The sequence below is a fragment of the Leptosomus discolor genome, chromosome 3, assembly GCF_034619465.1.
Source record: "Leptosomus discolor isolate bLepDis1 chromosome 3, bLepDis1.hap2, whole genome shotgun sequence".
Lineage (NCBI taxonomy): Eukaryota > Metazoa > Chordata > Aves > Leptosomiformes > Leptosomidae > Leptosomus > Leptosomus discolor.
The window spans coordinates 33,195,754-33,217,625 of record NC_141393.1 but is presented as its reverse complement, the minus strand read 5'-3'; positions in this window follow the sequence as shown (position 1 = coordinate 33,217,625).

Below are 21,872 nucleotides of genomic sequence, written 5' to 3'. Positions count from 1 at the left end.
GTCCTGCTTCACAGAAGGTCACAGTCATTTTATCTGGTTCTTTGCACCGTATGCTTTGTGGTTTTGAAAGATTTTGGTTTCAATCAAAACTGAATTTGTTCCTTTGCTTAGGAATGATATTTATACTGTTTTCAATTTCTGCTTAAAGCTCACTTCAATTAAATTCATAATGTAATGAAGAGGAAAAATCTTAGGCAATGGATTTGAGTTCAGAATGACTAAATATGAAATTATGAACCTGTATGTTTATGATATTCTCCAACTACTAAATTGTTAACTACTTGTTGCTGATATACTTTCATGCTCCCTATTAGATAATAACTGCCTTCAGGAATGAAAGTAGCACAAGAATAAGAAACAAAACCTGTGTAAAATCTGTGATAAGCATTGTTACTTCATCTCTGCTTTCTCTGGTTTAAATAATTTCTTTTTTTTTTCTGAGTAATTGATGCTTCCAACTAAACCTAGAATTTTCAGTTGCAAAATAAAACTGCATTGATTTCTTCATTTGAGCATATGACTGTCATTTTGAATACAAATTAAAAGCGAGATAGCAGAGCCATTTTAAGCAAGGTCTAGATGTCAGGGAGCATGATCTATGCATTATCATATTTATCCTCTGACCAATGCTAAAAACTTTTTCAGACATGAAGTTGGTGTTTGGCAGGGCTGATGCTCATCAGAATACATTTAACGAATTAAGAATGCTTTTTCACATCTTTATGTAAGATCCAGAATTTGTAGACATCTTGATCTAACCAGATTATGTTTTTCTAGTGGTGAGTGCAATGGGTAGAAACACTTTCTTTCTGTACTAAGTGGGTAGTTCAGCTGTATTCTAAAATTCTTCTCTAGAGCTTTTCTGTAAGTGATCAGAGCTCTGTGGACTTTCTTAACCCACTCACACCACTGCAGACCTCTTGTACAGCATGTGCCTCTTCCTTTGTTTCTGTTTCTCACAGTGCTACTCTCCGTGAGTAATAGTATTACAATGTGGCCTGACACAGGCAGTTACTTGCATAAGAGGTATTTGATACAAAGATCATAACAAATAAATATTCCTCTGCCATCTTTGCTTTCTAAATCAATAACCAAGCAACATGCAAAGGAAATAGCGACAAAGCAGAGAAAATAATGTAGAAAAAGAGCTCTGAAAAGGCACTGCAACACCCATATCTCAGAATGATTAGTGTTCTGACAAACAACCAGAAAATCTGGCAGATAAAAGGCAAGAGGGAGGTCCGACTATCACTTGTTTTCCTCTGTTGCTAACACTGTTTTGTAGAACAAGTCAATTAAGAATAATTTATTATCAGTTATAAGATTTTAATTTCATTCTTGTTTAATTGTGTTGTAAATAAAGCTACATGTTTTACTTTTCACATAGATGTTGCATTAGGGTTTTTAACTGGTTTGAGGTGGGTAAAGAATTGGATTTTTGTGGGTTTGAATTTGCTTAGCTTTGTCAGTGTGATACAGTCATACTACTTATGTATGTATGTCTCCATATATACAAAGGAGATGATAAAAAATAATAAGACGCAAATGCAGATGCCCACTTTGACATGATAAACCTCTGCATAAAGTGACTACTATAAACTGCATTAAGTGCTAATGATGGATAAACAAGAAAGGGTTCAGAGTTTAGTTATCTGAAGTGTTCAGTTTTGCAGAATAGGTATTATCTTTTGTCCATGTATTTGACAGACTTTGCTATTGACACTGCATATATTCTTCCCAAACATATGAAGTCAAAAGGACTGGTTATCAGCCTTGTATTTCTGGCTGTGGATCATGATAGGGTCATGGTCACATCAAACACAACTTAAGAAGAGAAAATAAAACTACTTATGCCTTCAGATGCCTGACTGAACGCCACCATTGACTTCTCCAGCCTTTAAAACACTCCTTCAAAAAAAGTTTTCTGACTCTGAAAGGGCACAGTGTCGCTTCACAGTAAGTGAAATGATTCTTAGTCCTACTCACATTTCCTTATTGTACAAAATGGGTATGCTTGTTGAGTATTGCACCGATTTCAACAATTCTCTATTCAGATTATCTGTATTAAGAACCACTGAATAATTTTCAGAAATACATTTGCTGATGCCTGTTTATTCTCCACAAAATTATTTTGTTGCATCACTTATTTTCTCTGGTCTGCACTGACTTCCGTAACTGATGACTCTTTGAAGTGAAGTCAGTGAATTCCTTCATTGTTGTGATAGACTGCTACTTAGGATTGCTCCATTACTGGACTGCCCAGTAGCCATCCATATTGACAATCTTTCCAGTCCTCTATTCTTAGGGGTGAACTTCACTGTAATGTGAATTTTGCATGAAGGCTGAGGCACATTTGGAAGGGGGATTGGGAAACTAGGTCAACCTGCAATAGACATAGAGTGTTAATAGGACTGACAAAAAGAAATGCTGGGAGTGAATCTGTCTTCCAAGCAGTTGCTATGCCATTGTTGTATGAATGAACCTGCTGAGTTGGGCTTCTGACATGTGATCGCAGATCAAGCTTACCAGAACCTCAACAGTTAGTTTCACTGGTGAGTTAACAAAACAAAAAAGATCTGGGCAGACTGGGACCAATGCAGAAATGTGGGTTGCATGTGTAGTAGCATATGTTTTGTGTGCAAGTAAATAAAGATTCAATCTCCTTTTTTAATTGTTTTTATTTGTGAGCCAGCGCTGACCTTCATATTGGCTATGAGCAGCACTGTTACTTGTTCCGAAATGAGTGACAGGAATGAAGACAAGGAAGGAAAGAACAAAACAGAAATCCATCAAACTCGGTTCAGCAGCTGTCAAGGGGCAATAGGAATGTGCACTTTTGCTATGTTTTTATGCATGCCATAATTTCCAGGCTCACTGTAACCTTAAACTCTTCTGCTTGAAAGAGATCGCAGATATTATCTTGTCTCCTGGCTAGCAGTATAGGAGCAAGAACTCTAAGAGCAGAAGCTCTTGTGAAAAATCAGACTAGCTATTTTGGTCCTTGTGAACAGTTTTCCACTTTGCCACTAGTGGTGAAATAAGATGCTAGCAACAACGATGTGTAAAGTTCTTCTGTGATCACAGGTATGGTGACTCTGCAGCCCAGTTTGGGGGCATAATGGTGTGTGTTCTTTGGGATGTCTTAATGTACATCAGTACATGTAGGTCTGGACTGCCTGAAACTACACTGGAGGATGTTGACTAGACTTGACATTCTGTCCGGATGAGCACTCCCCATGATGTTCAATTCCTCAGACTCTGAGCCAGAGGGGATGATCAGGGAATTTGGCCTTGAGAATGCCTTTGAGGGGGAATGTAAACACCCTGAGTCAATGAGTGTTAAGCATACTAATACTAAAACTGGATTTTTGCTTTTTCAGTTTCTGTCAAGAAGAAACCTGATGAATGACATTAAATATTGTAGAACACAGTCTGCCTTGAAAACATGAAATCACTCCTTCACCAAATTGCATTTATGATAGCTGTTTCTGCTCATTAATGAGTGAGAGATGATGCATTTTTTAATTTGATGTCTCTAAAAGATATGTCTGTGTGCAAATCTGCGGGTTAAATGTTTGTTTTACACCTAACATATTTTGTCCTTTAATTTTTCAAATTTACTCACATTTATTTGAACGTGAAAAGTCATTTCCCCTTCCCTTCCAGTTTTACTGTTGGATTTCCTGGAATTGACTATTAGTCAAAACCATTCATTAGCTTTGAACATTATGTAGAAATAACAGGATAAAGAAAACAAAGGCTGTTCTTTTCTGCTGAACTGTTAATCTTTTACTTCAAAACCAGTAAACTCTCATAGAACAAAAATCACAAGTCAATCAGACTTTAAATATATTATTTCATTATTACTGCCTTTAACTTGACCCCTTTTCTTTTTAATGAGAAATCATCTTTTTAAATATGTTAAACTGGGCACAATCTGCGAACAACACATGGTAAAGTGGGAAACTTTTTGGTATTATTCATGTGCTCTGAAAACATCCATTCAGGAAAAAAAAAACCCGCATTTTGTTATTTAATACCCACAACCTTCAGTAAGTCAAGGTTGCTCAAAAAATAAGCTTCACTTTATATCCTTGTTGATCAGCTATGAACTATTGAAGAAGAGGTCCATATTTATGATCAGTTTTCAAAAGTCCCTTTAAAACTTCCAGTTTAGTTTCTCAGGGGGATATCTAACTTAACTTATACTTGTTTTAGTTCTGTCTATTCAGGTTTTCACATACATCAGTGGAAATTAGTCAAATCTGTGTGTGGGTGCTATTTGTGAGAAAACCTTTTCTGTTTTAAAGAAACAGAACCAGAACTTTCACAGTGTTAAAATTAAGTATTAAAATGTATTTTAGAGAGACACCTAAAGAAAGTAGAGACAGCTAACAGCCAAGGTTAAACTGAACTGTAGAAAGCAACCAAATAGCTAGAACTCAACATAACATTATTTAACACACTCATATTCTGAGGTGAATTCCATGTGACACTATTATATGAAGTTTCACTGTCTAAAAAACCTTAAATATAATGTAAAAAGAGAGTGTGATGTTAAGAACAGGGTTTAAGTCTGTCTTTTTCTGTTAGTGTGAGTTAAGTCACTGACACCATGGAACATTTTTTACTCTACTTAATTTGAGTTTGATTGCTTTAGAGAAAAGCTTTTATTTTAAACTCTAAATTGGTGTTGCAGGGTTAGAGGGAAATTAGAATCAAATGTGAGCTTTCTTCTGACTATATACTAATCTGCTTTAGAAAGATTTTTTTTTTTGAGATTTAGCTTGAGGAACAAAATAGATTTGGGGTTGGGGGAGAGACAGCGTGGAAATATAGACCACTGAATGTCATATAAGCTCACAACAAATACTTTAATTAAATTGGGTAAGTGTAAATGAAGACTACAGAGCTGCTGAATGCTGTGAAAATGTAAATACAATTTGTGGATGTATAATAAAGCTATACAGGGTGCAAATCAAATTATGAACTGGAGAAAGTGCAAGTGCTGACATCAGGCCACCTTGATATTTTTACAAATGTCTGCAAATATAATCTATATAAATGGATGATAAAAGATTGTAACTCTGAGTTTTGAAAATATAGCCACATTAGAAATAATTTTGTACACTATGATTTCTGTAATTTGCTTTTTTGGGTATGGGTGCCCAATTTACATTTATGCAGCACTATGCTGTTTTTCTCACTCAATTACTTTGATGCAAGAGAACTAAAAGTTTCTGAGTGGAGACTAGCATGGTGTATACTTTTTCATGGAGGAGGAGAAGGCAGAATAGTGTGTGGTTTTTTTTAAAAGACCACTTGGATTTACTATGATTACTATTATTGATTCAAAAGTACACTACTTGCCAGGTTCTTGGTCTGCAAGAATAACATTTTCTGTTTAATACATAGACTTGTTGAAACTTTGTACCTAAGCTACTCAGCACCAGGCCTAAATCAAAACTTTTATCATTACCACACTTTTGCCAAGTTGGCTATTTAATGAATTATATTATAGTTATAACTACCCTTGTTTATTATTCTGCCCACCTTCTACCTGTGGCCTATAAAATGGGTGGGTATTTTCAGAAGTTTCTAAGAATTTAGTAGCACATCTTGTTCACCCATCATTTGTTTTGTTGGTCTTAGATCAATCCCTTCTTTTGAAAAAACATCTCACAGGTAACATTCCCAAGACAGCTCTTTAGGAGAGCTAGTAACAAAGCCCAGCTAACTGCCGGTATGAGAATCTGGTGCTTAACTGGAAAAAGGTAGAAAAGAAAAATAAGAGGTTTTTCTTTTCTCTGTGCCATAAGGTGAAGTTCAGTGAAACTGAAAAGTACTAAATTCAAAACGGTTGCAATTTTATTAATATTTCCATACAGTATAAAATTCACCTGCAGCATTTATTGTCAAATGTTATCTTTGAATACAGCAAGATTAACAGATGGATTACATATTTACCATAGCAGCTAAATCCAGTTATAATTTCTATTTAGAAGGATGAAAACTTCATGATTAAGGGCTTAGACTCTAAATATTAAGGGTTTATACAAAAATATTTCAGCAAGTATAAATTCTGTCATCTGTAAGCTTTTTTCCACCTCTTGTACCTGATCGTTGTCATTGTTGGGAGTTGGGATCCTGAGCTGAATACCCCGCAGATCTGATCCAATGTGGTAATTTTTGTGTGACTGGATTTTTAAGGAAATGAATGAATGAAGAAGAATGACTTCCTCTTAAATCTGAAATATAAACCACTGCAATTCTGTAAGGGTAGCATTATGTTTTACCAACTCAATACAATAGAGACAGAAGACTGCCAGGAGGAAAAATGTATTACCTATCATATCTATGGTTGGCTCAGAAGGTTAATCAGTAGATTGTATAAAGAGCAGGAAAGAGAAATAATTTAAAAACAATAAACAAAACAATGTAGATATTACATATTATCCAAATAAATATCTCTGCTCATCACATGTACTGGCAATCCTTATAAAACCAAGGAACATGTATAGATTACATATGGATGTGAAGAGAAGGTGTGGTAAAGAGATGCTAAACTATTGTAACATTAAGAGGCTTAATTTGTAGCAACATCAGTATAAATGCATTAATGTGAATCCAATTCAAGGCCAAGTAACTATGAGGGAAGGGGTCTTCCTGACATGGCCTCAAAACCTGGCTTCATTTCACTGGTTATGAGAACCTAACCATGTTTCTCAGGATAACATGGACTTGTGTAACTGAGGGAAATCCTGACCCCCAAGTGTAAAGCCACCTAAAATATTAATTTTCTTCTAGAAATACCTGCCTCTATTTGTTGTAATGACAACTTACAAAGATGTTACCCGTAACCATGACATGTTAGTTAGGTTTCTAAATCTGCAAGGTGTGAATTAATATACTTTTGTATCTAAATTTTGTTAAAATAAAATGTTATACATATATGTTACATATAAGGTTTATCATCTTAGGTTTGTGAAAGCTGAAGACAGTACTTCCGCCAACATTATTAGCTATATAACATTGAATAAAGATGGAATGTTGCTACACTTTTCTGCTTTTTACTTTCATTTTGGGATACTCATACACATAGCTGTTCTGTTTGGGACTGATACTGATCTCTCTCATTTATGTCCTTTCCCTTATTCATGTAAACAGCCCAAGATTTTGGAGAATCTGGCCTTTTGTTTGATCATTCATTCTACAAAGCACTGGGTGTAATTACTTTCACAAAGTGAGACAAGAACTGATTCTGTGCCTGATCAGCTATTTCATCAGTCATAAGAAACAGCACTTATTAGATCATAAGGACAGAAAGAATGAACTGCAGTGGAAGACTTGACTTGTTCTGTTTCATGTTCCTGTCCCAAGAGGAAGGTAACTGCAGGTAGTGTGCAAAATCAAAGTGATACATACTGTCTTTCTCTCAAATATTTACAGGTATATTGTTGCTTTTGGCAGTTTACAGTGAGTTAAAGTTATTTACAGTTGCTCAGTGCTTCTGCTACTGAAAATACTTTGAATTGCTTCATTTTAATGACAATCTGAAATGTCTGAAGATGTATTTTTATACATATACATACAAACACAAGGACATACTTCTCCCTTTACTAAACAGAAGAATGAAGAAAATACAAAAAATTAAAAGAAAGGTCCTAGGAAAAAACCAAGAGTGGCGTTAAAAAATACATCTGACACGCATTCACTTTCTTTCTCTCTGGCTGTATACTAATGAACAGTTACAGAGAATAAGATCCTGAATTTTAAAATATTCAGCAAAGCTCTACAACAAGCACAAAATTGTAAATCCATGCAAAAACTATCTGATCACAAAGATGTTGAACTTTAAATGTCCAAGACCATGTACAATACCTATGAAAATTGCCCATTTATAGGAAATGCATTTAAATTGGCTTTGTCCAGACCGAATACAGGAAAATGGTAGCTGAAGTAGCATAATTATGTCAAAATGATTCAAGAAGGGTGACAGTCTTTCATGAAGCCTAATCAGTACCTTGGCTGTATCTATGGGCACAGAATGGTCAGGAGCAATCTACTGAACTGCTAGTCCTCAATTATCATCATCTTTGACTTGTTGCCTAAGTACATGCAGGATTCCAGGGTCGGCGCTTATGCCTACTGGATTCCTGTGCGACTAACCATCCTTAAGAACATTCAAATACAAATTTTACTGTCTTTTCACCTCCTTTTATACAATTCTGCATTTTAATAATTAAGCAATAATGATGATCTGATCCAACCTCCTTCACTACAGTTTTAGATTGCTAGATTATTCCATGCCACACTTTTATTTAATCTGTGATCTGCAATGTTAGGTCAAAAGAAATACTCAGCTTTTCAGTTGTCTGAGAGGCATGTGGTTACTTTCTTAATTGTATTTTTTGGGCAAACTTAATTTAGAAAAGAATTTGTTTTAATTAATGTTGTAAAATGACACACCTGAATTGTATTATTAGGCATTGTAGATGTGTGCTATACAGTGCACATTATTTAATTTTATGGCTTTAATCGATTTTTTTTTCCACTTCTTCAGTTTGTTTGTTTGTTTGTTTGTTTGTTTGTTTTTTCCCCAGCATACTTTTGATATTGTTTCTTTCTCAGTTAGGTGAAGTTTCCCTGATAACTTGCTTTTGTTTCCATAGGACACAGTTTCAATATGGTAGTTGTACCCCTTTTCAAAAAGAATTTTAATCAAGCAGATATTCTGCCACGTTGCCCCTTATTTTCTTAGATTTTAATGTATAACTAAAAGAATACTGTTTCTGCTACACATTTTTTTTTCCCCCAGCATCACATGTCTTTTACTAGTGTGAACCGTTTACGGCTGCCAATCTCTCTTATTTCCATATTTCCACTTTGTAGTATTCAGTTTCACTTCCTACACTGTAAATCCAGATTTCTCATTTCATTGGTCAAGTTTTTGACATTTTAGGGTACAAATATTTATGATGCTTCTTTTAGATCACACCAAGTGTCCCAATAACATTAGGCATAGTCAGAACCACTTGATTACTGTTTTGATCAATATGAGTACTGTTTCTGTTCTTAGTAACCTTCCTTCTTATCTATTGATATTGGATTGGCTGTTGCTATCGTTTTGTTTACCTCCCTCTACATATTAAAAATGCATAGGAATCATTTCAGTCTCTTTCTCAGTATTCTCCTTGGTTCTTTTGCTTTACAGTTCCTCTTCTCAGTTGCAGCAGCCTCAAACCCCAATGAGATACAATGCCAACTGCTCTCAGAGAGTACATCCATTAGTTCTGTGTCTCAACAGATATGCATGCAATTTAAATAACACCTGTCCTGGATGCATCTGTTGATTTCATTATCTTGTTCTCTTTGCTGTCTTCCCTGAAGGATCAAGTGAACGCAACTGAAAACCATCTGAGCCATCATTTTGCTGAGGTGTTCGGTCATGCTTCATCTGCTGCACTAGGGAACCGTCAAGTGTCATTTGTCGTAGTTTGAAGAAAGATTAATGGATTTTCATTTTCACTCCTCCGAATCCTTTCCCACCTAAGTTCTGTAGCTCATATCTTTGCCTCTGTTATGCAGCACAATCTTGCAGCATGTAGCTCCTCTGTAATAGCAGGTGGTTTACTCTCCTTAGCAAAGAGCACTGAGTCACACAGACTCATCTTGGTGTTGGTATGAGTCTTGAGTCATCTGCTGTTCTTCCATCTTCAAAACTCTTGTCATATCTCTAAATAAGCTAATGAGACTGTCAAGAGAAATGTTTTTCAAAAAACCTAATATTATTCCAATAAGTTGCAATTAATCAACTGTGAGAGCTAGTTAAGTGTAAAAAAGATCGTAAATACTTACTACATTCCACTCAGATAAACCATTCAACTGTTTACAAGATTGTGATAAAGCAAAATATTTTTGCAGTGGGAAAAATGAAAGTGTCTATTTTTTTCCAGCATCCTTAATGAGGAAAAAAATATTGTGTATCTGGAATGTTGCCTAGGTGATTAGAGCATGACATGGTCTATCACAATATGAAGCCTAAATATAGAAGACTTTTATGCTTCATGACTGTATATCTCACATTTTTAGTTGAGGTGCAGGTAGAAAAATTATAAGGAAGAAGCAGTATTGCACTGCTGACACGGAGAGTGTATGTGTGTTTGCACATATGCGAAATATGTTGGAGTTAAGCGGATTGTTTCAGATGGTGTAATTTATTCTGTATTTTTTACAAAGTTACCCCTAGCACTGCTCTTCCTTTTCACACTGAATCCCTTTTCATTGTGGAACACATTCTTAAGCAAATCCTGATCTGCATAGCAGATGACCATACTTCTCTGTAGAATATGTAGCTGTATATTGAAGAGGGAAATTTCTCACTAGTAAGGTCCTGTATCTCTAACAATAGAAGATTATTTGAGCTGTGAGTCAACTGAAGGGTCTGTTATATGATGAAAGACACATTCAATACTTGCTGTCTTTTCCTTGTATGATATTACAGTTTGTTCTCTGTGTATAGAAATTAAATACTTATTAATGTATATAGTACACTAAAGCCATACTGTCAGGTAACTGAATGCAGGCAGAAGGGAAGATTTGATGAAAATTAGACCTTAGTGTGACCCGGTCTATCTGTGAGTTTTCTGTGAAGAGAATACTGTGGTTTGACCCTCCTTTTTCTTGTGTCCCCCCAAAAAGATGATTTAACATAAATGTTTCCATTGGAAATGTAAACTCAAAGATTCATGGATTTAAATAAAACCAGAATTTGGCCCTTAAAGTGTGGCTAGTATGAATATCCTGGCATTTGGGGAAGTGTCTTATCAGCGTGTTGATGTTCTTAGTTCTTATCTCAGCAGAGTATAGAGCTGAAATTCTCAATTAGCATCTCTGAGGATTTAACTTTCTCACTTTTATGTTCTAAGGTTGTAATTCTTTCATTCACTAGCATCACCTTGCAAGTTCTAATCTAGCTACCTCCAATTGTACAGTGGAACTCAAGAACAACTGAAGACTTTTGATTTTGTTTCAATATTGCATTCAGCTGAATGATTACATGGGACTTTGATGGAAGGTTATAATTTATCTAAACAATACACCTATTTTTTTTAATCTTATTAAACTTAACATGTGCTTCTTCAAATGTGCCATGAATTAAAGACTGATTTTTAATTGAAGAATATAAGATAGAAAAAGAGACTTCTCCCTCCTTATGCACAAAGCCTCACTTCAGTGTGAGGGAATCCAAAGTGCTTTGGCTGAAAAAACACAGAGAACTCCAACAAATCCTCTGATTTGGACAACAGGGAAGGAAGACTGGTGTGAGAGGTATAAAGAGCTTCTGTAACTCTGTGGCTGCATATGAGTCACTGAAAAACTCTGTTGATGTACAACCCACACATAGTGCCTGTGAACATGAGCTTTTGACCAACAGAGGAATTAAGGTCTGATATTTCTCACAGTGATGTGTGGGATGTCTAGAAAGATGAACTCCAGTATGCTGAAATAATGATTGAAAAAAATTTTACATTTCTTTCCTGTCTCTCTTTCTCAATGTAAGAAAAAATAGCTACAGTAAGGAAAAGACCAAAAGAAAATATTTTTTTTTCTTTTGCAATTTGTTCTTATGGATGAGTTTACAAATATAACAAATGCACAGAAATAATTTTTAGGAAGTATATAGTCCATCTTCTTGTAGCTCGTCAAGCCATTGTAGCAAACCAGTTTTATATTACATATAAATTTATCAGCAGTAGTGTAGTGGCTTTTCAAGTTAGTATATTAAATATAGGAAGAGAACACAAATAACAAATTTAAAAATTTTAAATTGACCAGAATACTTTAAATTATATTTAAGGTATTAAATTATTTAACAGACACAAATGTGTGGTTAAAAAACTTAGATGTATTTTCTCAGATTTAAAGGACTTTTGTACATAAAACTAATCTGGCTCCATGCACAGCAGCTTGATGCTCTTTATCCGTGGGCACAAGTGGAGTGGGAAGCCAACAGAGAGAGAAATGGATAATTAAAAAAGGCTGTGAAATTTAGTTATGAGAGTGTTCAGATTTTCCAAGATTTGGGGCCAGAGGAGATAAAATAACCAGGGAAAAAGTGGGATTAGGGGATAATTAGGTTCCTTTCTGACAGTTTTGATTGCTGTGCTTTATTGATTTCTTTGATCTCAAAACTTTCTGAATGTGATGGTTTCAAGAAATTGAATGCACTTGAGACAGGATAATAAGGGCCAGACCTGAGACTATTCATCATCCTGTGGAACTGTCTCAGCTGCACTCAAACCGTTACTGTACAAAGTGTGATAAAAATACTAAGACATTAGAAAATTAATAAGCTGATCAAATCTAACAGGTTCCACAGGTCTTCAGTAGCAGATGAAGGAAGAGGAATATGGATAGCACCTTGTTCTGTTCTTGCGAGGAACATTGAGAATCCATCTTGAGGCTGACAGCAAACATCATTGTATAACAAGCCAGAGAAAAAGGCATTTGTTCCTTTCTCTTTCATATGATCTCTGACACCGTTTGGTTATTTTTTTCATAATCAAGAAAATAAAAGCTAACAATGAAATTATTTTATAATTTCCCTGTAGATATAAATTAATGAAGATAGAATGTTTACTCCATGTATACCATTATGAAGGAAATGATTCCTCACACAAGAGATTAGATTCTGATATTTATGGAATAGCTAGGGGATTATCAAAATTTAATTAAACTAAAAAAACTATAAAACTAGCTGCTGCTGGACTGTGGTGTCTAAATTTTCTGCTAAGGTACCTTCGCTCTTATAAAGGCACTTCAGTTGTAATGAGAGATGGCTGAAAAATCCTTAAAATGTGTTAAAAATTTTGTTGCACCTCCCACAATCTGTATCAGACAATATATTAAACTCCTTGCAAAATAACTATATAACATGGTACTGCTACCAGCAAATTCTAAATGTTTATAAAATATTTTCTTTTTAAAATGTAAATGTTATTCATTTTACTGCTGGCACAGGGATTTGCTGTGATCTATGACTGACCTTTCATTGGTACTACAAATGATGTATTAATCATTCTCAAGATATACATCTTCTTGAATGAATGTACATATGAACAACTGTGCCAAGTAACTTCTAGAGGCTATTGAATCGTTAGGCTTTATCCAGCCTAATGTACGTCTGAGGAAATTGGGTAGAGGAAATATTTGTAAGCACTTCAGCATATTATTTAGAGCAGTAACTATCCCATAACACATTACAGCTTTGAAAGGTCTGAAGAGGGCACAAGATTGGATATTTTCAAGATTAGGGTGCTTCATCTGATTTTTTCTCTATTAAAACTTTCCCTCCTTTATCAGAGGACTCTATGGGACCTGATGAGATGCACCCCAGAGTCCTGAGGGAATTGGCTGATGTAGTTGCCAAGCCAGTCTCCATGATATTTGAAAAGTCATGGCAGGCAGGTGGCTTCCCTGGTGACTGGAAGAAGTGAAATATTACATCCATTTTTAAAAAGAGTAGAAAGGAGGACCCTGGGAACTACCGACCTGCCAGCCTCACCTCTGTGCCTGGGAAGATCATGAAAAAGATCCTCCCAGAAGCTGTTCTAAGGCCCATGGAGGACAGGGAGGTAAGATGAGACAGCCAGCATGTGTTCACCAAGGGCAAGTCCTGCGTGACCAACCTAGTGACATTCTATGATGGAGTGACTACATTAGTGGACAAGGGAAGAGCTATGGATGTCGTCTATCTGGACTTCTGTAAGGCTTTCACACTGTACCCCACAACATTCTTCTCTCTAAATTGGTGAGATATGGATTTGATGGGTGGACTGTTCAGTGGGTGAGGAATTGGTTGGATGGTCACATCCAGAAGGTAGTGGTCAATGGCTCAGTGTCCAGATTCAGACTGGTGACAAGTGCTGTCCCTCAGGGGTTCATACTACAACAAGTACTGTTTAGTATCTTCGTCAATGACATAGACAGTGGGATTGAGTGCACCCTCAGCAAGCTTGCAGATGACACCAAGCTTGAAAGGTCCCTTCCAATCCAAACCATTCTATGATTCTATGATTATTTCCATAACAACTCAGGTACCCTAGCTGTGGTTTGCAACCACGTCACAGACACACAGGCTCTCTGAATATTTTGCTCATAGCATGTTCTTACAGATATTCTGACCTATGAACCAATTTTTGGCCAGGTCTTGTCTTCATTATGTTTGAATAGCTTTTACTTTGTTGAATTCAGTTTCTTACTGATCTGATATGCTTATCAGCATAATTAATGCATTTGTTCATTTTTTGGTAGCAATCACAGGGTTAAAAATTATGCAGACGATAAAGCAAGCAAAACAGATTTTTACACCTCTGGATCACATCATCAGTTATTATTATAGGCTGGAGAGATAAACATGGACTTCCTCTTTGTGACAGATTTTATTACAATCAGTTTTATGACAACTTTAACAAAAAGAGTCTCTTTGGCTACGGAGTCTCGTTGCAGCATTTTTTCAAAATAGTTTTATTTCTATTTAAAAATAGATCCATTATATAAGAAAGAACAATCATACTCTTTATAATAAAATAATGCATGACAGAAATATAAATTCTCTTGTCTTCAGAAAAAGGTTTTAAACAGAATCACAGGATCAGTCACAGAATAGTGGACGCTGGGAGGGACCTCTCCAGATGATATAGTTCCACCCACTGCTCAAGCAGGGTCAGGATTCTAGGTAGGTAACATTCATTAGATCACAGTACAAAAATATCAATAAAACCCTAAAATATAAACTGCATTTGGTATTTGAAAAATATATAGGGGAAAAAAGGGGAAAAAAAGTTTGACTCTATAAAGGACAGGTTTTTAATATAGAAGATCTACTGAGCACAAGCTTTTGTATCAAATTAGAATGAAATGTTGTATTGTTCAAAGCGAATTTAAGTTAGTGCCAAATATACATATATATATATATAATGTTTCTTGATTCCATTCAAATTCTGACAATATGAAACTGTAGGCCTGTGATTTGTTTTTTTCTGGCATAAATAATTGTACCTTACGCTCTAAACCTCTGATTTCAAGAACCTTACAGAAAAATTTCACATATGGAAAATACAGAAATAATAGTGGTGGTTTTGTCTGTTTGCATGTGAAATAGGAGATAAAAGAAGGGTGGAGTTTTTTGTTTGTTTGTTTATTTTTATTTGATTTTTTTCCCCTTGTGTTTATGGAGTTAGCATATGGATTCTTACAAAATTAAGTAGAAAATCAAATAGCTATGTTAGTCAACAATGGGAGACATCAGTAGTTAACACAGATCAACGCATCTGTTCAGATATGCAACTGGAGTTAAGAGAGTCAAAAGACACAAGCTGAAATATTCGATTTATCTGACTCCAAAAGACTCAGGTAAGAACAAACATATGATAAAGGAATCCTGGGATTTCTGATCAACTAGGCGTATACAGGACATTTGATCATAGGAACTGTTGATTAATAATAAAATTGTTTGGCTTATCAAGTTTTTGGTTGTCTAGGTATGATCAGTGTTCTATCAAATGAACTCCTTTCTCCAAAAACTGCATTTAGAATCACAGAATCATAGAATGGTTTGGGTTGGAAGGGACCTTTAGAGGCCATCTAGTCCAACCCCCCTGCAATGAGCAGGGACATCTTTAGCTAGATCAGGTTGCTCAGAGCCCCATCCAACCTTTCTTGAATGTTTCCAGGGATGGGGCTTCTACCACCTCTCTGGGCAGCCTGTGCCAATGTTTCACCACCCTCATTGTAAAAAATTTCTTTCTTGTATCTAATCTCAATCTACCCTCCTTTAGTTTGAAACCATTACCCCTTGTCCTACCGCTACGGGCCCCATCTTTCCTGTAGGCCCTCCTTAAATACTGGAAGGCCACAATAAGATCTCTTTGGAGCCTTCACTTCTCCAGGCTGAACAACCCCAACTCTCTCAGCCTGTCCTCATATGGGAAGTGTTCCATCCACAATTTTTGTGGCCCTTCTCCGGACCTGCGCCACCAGGCCCATGTCTTTCTTATTCTGAGGACTCCAGAGCTGGACATGGCACTCCAGGTGGGGTCTCATCAGAGCAGAGCAGAGGGTCAGAATCACCTCCTTCGACCTGCTGGCCACAGATTGCAATTGGCTTTCTGAGTTGCAAGCGCACATTGTCGGCTTGTGTCGTTTTTCATCCACCATTCATGTAATCTGGTTTAATTTGAAGCTGAAATATTTTTATTAGAAATCCTAACTTACTGTATGTTTGTTTACTCTTTTGATTTTTTTTTTAAATTGAGTATTCAGATATACCAGCATTATTGCAAAATTATTGCTATCGAGATTGAAACAAATCTCAGCAATTCAAAATCTTGCAATACAGATATTTTCAGTCCAATACAAGTAATTTTTTCTGACCTAAAGAAAACAAACAAAATAAATATTAAAAGGAATTGAATTTAAAGTTGCAGTCAAGTAGAAATTTCTAAAATTAACTTTTTCTGAATAATCATGGTACTAAACTGTATGATATATTGGGACATATCAGTCAATCTTTGTCAACATGACTCAGTCTGATTTCCATGGTAATTTCAAGTTGTTATTCCCAGGAATACAAAATCCACGATTTTCCTCCTTTTGTTAAGTTCTCATTGTCTAAGGGGAGATTTCAAAGAATATGAAGTGGTTAGACATTTAACTTCTGAAAAATAATTGAAACATCAGTGTCTACTGCTTAAATTCTATCTATGCCTTTGAAAATCTAAGGGTTTTTTTCTTCCATGCAGATATATCTGTGGTCTGCTAGCCATAATTTACCTAAATAATATTACTGTAAGTGCAATTGTTTTTAATTTAAAAATTTAAGAATAGATCTTATCATGTTGTTTGAATGAAGTAACTGGTACTTGCTGAAGCAGTTTTAATATAATCCTACAATGTAGTTTTATTTTTGGTTCACAAGTTTTTCTTCATTAACATAACTGGCACTTGTTCAGGTTGAAAGGTGTCTCTTTGGAAAGACTCTTGAGACAAAGGAGGAACTCTTGAGACAAAGGAGGAGCTCTCAAGTAATACATTCTTCCCTAAAATATTCCTGAACAGGAATAATACCATGTTTAGAAACTTTCTTGGAAATCCTTTAAAGTATGAAGGGTGAAAACCAACAGAGTGATTCTTAGATTATAGTAATAATTTTTTTTACACATACATACTTAAACTATTATCTCACTGACTAAAATTTATGAATGTGAACCAACAAAACAGGCCTAAGTAAGATTAGTGTCAGGTTTTCATATGGTAATAACATTTTACATGATCTAAAAATTTAGTTACAACTGGGCTTTACTGGTATTTGAGGTGGTTATTAGCTTTTAATGGCTATCCTTTTTGCAAGCTGTGTGTTTTACATCAGATTGGTAGGCCTTAGGGCATTGTATCTAATTACTGTAAAGTTTTTGTGCTGGTTAAGACAGCGTTTTCATCCTCTAAGTAACTTATCTATATTTCTATTCCTAAACAATGTTACAAATTTCAGTTTTTCATTGGGTGCTTTATCTTCATCTATGTTTTGCTTGGATGACAAATTTGTGTAATTTTTTTCCAGCTACTTCTTAAAATGAATTAAGCTGCATAAATTAACTAGATCAATAAAATGTCATCATATGACTTCACCAAGGTAATTAACAATTAGTCTAAAAGTGTGTAAATTCCATAACAGAATTTCAGTAAGAAAGCAGAACTACGAAATGCTCATGTAAAATGCTCAGAACAAAAAGTTCACGAGCAATACAAAGACCTAGATTTGGTGGTTTTTTTGGCTTAGAATATTTTTCCAGTAGCAATTGCTGTAATGTAATTCAAAGCTGACATAAGATTGACATAGCAGTCTATTGATAAGATCACAAAATTAGAGCTTTAAGTAAGGAAAATTAAAGAAAATTGTCCACAGGAAAAGAAAACTCAGCTCCTAGCAAAATATGCTTTTATTTCATAGCAACAGAAAGGTTTTGGCATTGCTTATTAAGAAGCAGACTTATGTAAGCAGGATGAATAAAACTGATCAAACAGTTTGTATGATAAAACTTAACATTTTTCATCCAATAAGTTTGTTCTAAGAAGATTTTCTTCTTGCTTGTTTGCACATCTATTTCCTCTTAAATATTTAGTCTGCAACGATGCAAATTTCCTTGACAATTTAGCCGACTTATATTCAGCTACGGTTTGCAAATGACAAGAAATACCTTTACTAATCTAGTAGCTGGCTGAATGAGTTGCAGGTTAGTCCGGTGATTCTTAACAACATAGTTGAGAAGAGTCATATGTTCAAGGGCTTTTTCATCCTGTCATCTTGCGGTAACATCTACTGAAAAAAAATTACATTAGTGGTTCCTCTTGTGAAAACTAAAGCTTCTGTTTCATAAGAAACATGAATATAAACAAAGCATAACAGAAAAGAAAATTCATCACAACTCTTTAGACCCAACTGTACTAAGTTTTATCCAAGGTCTCAGCCTTTCTTTTTGGGGATATTACCATATTCTCTTTGAATATATACTTAGCACAACTGATAAAATATTCAAAATTACTGTATACATTTGGTCTTATGATGTTACGCAAAAAATAGGAAGTACATTATGGAAAAATGCAGAAATATAACATAATAGAAGAGAGGACACCAGTTTCAAAGATACCATTGCACGTTGTCAGGTATTCGATGTATAACATGGAGCTGGCTTAGATTGTTTCACTTCATCCTGTTGTGTAGAATCCGCTTGTGTGCTACATATGCAGTAAGACAGACTAATGGAGCTGGAGCTAAGGAATATGGAATTTTCTTAAAGCCATTTGACATTTCAGACATGCTTGTAGCTTTTAACTAAAAGGGGAAGCTGGATATATTCTGAGAACTTATAAAAGCTAAATTTATTGTAGTATTCACAACACTACTCCTATAGGTTGGACCACTCTTGACATAACACCGTAGTAGTTATCTATGCTGGATTTCAATTTACTTTAAATACTTTAAAGCATAAAAATGGACAACAATTAAAGTTAGAAACCATACGAGCTGTATATCCAGAAGACATTTTTACCCAATTGAATAGACACCCAAAAAATGCTGGGAGGTTACAAACCTGTGGAAATATTTTATTTCATATAAAGAGAGATGATAATTTATTAATTATTTTACATTAAATGTGGTTAATACAATTTTGTCTGTTGTTTGTTCTATTCTTAGATTGTCCCCATCACTATAGCATCTGGAAACCTGATTACTTGCATGGCACAGTTTGTTTCTTCAACAATTTAGGCATTTATGCTATTATAATTTTCATTAATAAAGAAGTTGTCTGTGGGGAAACATGAAAAAGGCAGTCAGCACAGTGAAAAAGTTGGACATAAAATGCCCTCAGTACATACAAATAAACTGCACATAAAATGGCTGCCTTTCTTTACTGGGTTCAGAGCCATTAGTAATGTAAGGGTTCAAAGGCATAACAGTCACCTACTTGCTACGTTCACATCTAATAAAATCACTCTCTGCTAACAATCACATCAGACCTAACTATAATCACCTCCTTTCTAACACCAACTCTTTATAACTCACACAATGTTCATCTCCTAAATGCTAAAATATGCTTTACTGTGCCTTTTTTTTTCTGATTGAGATGGTAGATTTTCAGCTACCTTCAGGGCTGCACGAATTCTGCATTACAAATGAGGAAAAAACGTAGGAAAGAGGTACCTTAAATATCTCCTTCTTCTAAACATAGAAAAATCAGCCCCCCAAAATTCTACTTCTCGGGAACAGCTAAGTAAAAGAGGAAATCTCCATTTTATCCCTACATGTACATCTCTTAGGTGGCAGACCAATTTTCTTGCAGTTTTCAAGTAACCTGACAGCTAGCATCAATGTTAACAAGAACATTTCCTACTAAGCTCGCTCCCCTCGTCAATGCTACGGGACTGCTTGAAGATTCTTTTTTTTTTAATAGCTAAATATTTCTGCCTATGATTATTTCTCCTGTGAGTGTTAAGAACTTCAGCTGTCTCAATAAGATTTCCATGCTTCTCATCAATCAGTAAAGATGAAAGAAAAAGAAAAACACAAAAGAATGGTTTCTAAATCCTGTAGTCCTATCATCTTTTAAGTCTCTTCACTGTAATCAACTCCATATATACTACTGCTTTGAAGTAGTTGTTTCTTTCTAAATGTGAGACAACATTCATCATACACATAAAGGAACTGCACGATTATCTGGGGGCTTTATAGCCAAAGATCTTTTTTTATGGGAAGGAGGAGTCAAGAATGTAAACCACAATCACTGTCCCACTGATTCTTCCAAAGTAAAGATACCCTGACAGTCTGAATGCCAGTGATATTCCTACCAGTAGAGTAAAAAAAAAATCCAAAACCCAAACCAACTTTAGTTAGATTTTAGTAAGGATACATGGTTATGTCTTTTGAAAACAAAACACTCTAAACCAAACTACTCTTCCAAAAAATTTGAGTAAAATATCTTAGAAAATAAATGGTTCTAGTTTTGCATCAGAAAATCACGATGTTGCTTATGTGCTTCCAAGAGCTTTCACAAAAATTGAAATTCTTCTATTGTTTACAAAAAAAAATTGTTTGTGATCCAAATATATTCATTTTGTCAAATTAACATTTTGAAATGTTAATTTCTAGCTTCACTCTTGCTGAAAGGTTAGCTTCAAACCTTCAGCAATCACCCAGCTAGCACTTAAAACTGCTTCTTTGAGTGGCAACACAAGTTTTATCATGAGCATGTACTTATCTTCACAATGCAGATGTCAGAGAAGAAAGTATTAACATCTCATGTTAAAAATGGAAGACTAGCACAAAGGGAAGTTGTTTGGAGAGAGCTGAACCTTTGCATCATATGGCAGTGTTATAGCCCAAGAAACACTTTTCACGTTCCAGCTAATAGAAACTAGTATAACAGCTCTCTGGCCATTGACTAGATAATTCATACTGATATTGTAGAGTTGTTTAATATCATTTGATCAGAAGTGATTTTACTCTAAGCTACCCATATATAGCTATATACTACAGTATTCAGTTTGCACTGACCTTCGAGGAGCAACAACATAGCACTGTAGAATGGTCCTTTATTCTTTATCATCACATAGACATTTATGTAGTAAATAAAAATATTGGGGTTTTGTACTGAATTTTTGGGTATGCAGTTCATGTTGGGGTTTTTTTGGTTGTTTTGTTTTGTTGTTTTTTTTTTTTTTTTCCTGCAGTTAATCAACATGAACATATAAATCTTTAAGACAAATTTGTGTTAACGTTGTATATGGAGGTGGACTGTGCTTTTAGCTTAAATTAAAAAATTCTTCTACATATGTCGTGTTCTAATATATTGTATTATGTGTAAATGGCAGGGTTTTGGCAGTGAGAGGCTGCAGGGATGCCTTCTGTAGGGGGAGGTCAGGGACTGCCCTGTGCCAGACACAGCTGGTTCCAGCCAGCTCCACAATGGACCCACTGGAGGTCAAAGCTGATCCCAACAGCCAAGTTTGTGGTGCCTGTGAAAACATTTAGGAAAGATCAGAAGCATAGGAGGGATGGAACAAGGGAATGAAGGAACACTAAAGTCATAGGTGTAAGAGATGCTCCACAGAGGACACCCCAAGATACACCCCCAAAGGGACTGCAGTCCATGGATGAGGCCAGGAAGGACAGCCCTGAAGACACTGCAGCCTGTGAAGGACACATGCTGGAGAGGGAGAGAGAAATTGATACATCCTGATGCTGACCCCTTGTGCCAGCTGTTGCATCAGTGAAGGGACTGAATGTGACCTGTGGTGGTAACAAGTGAGTG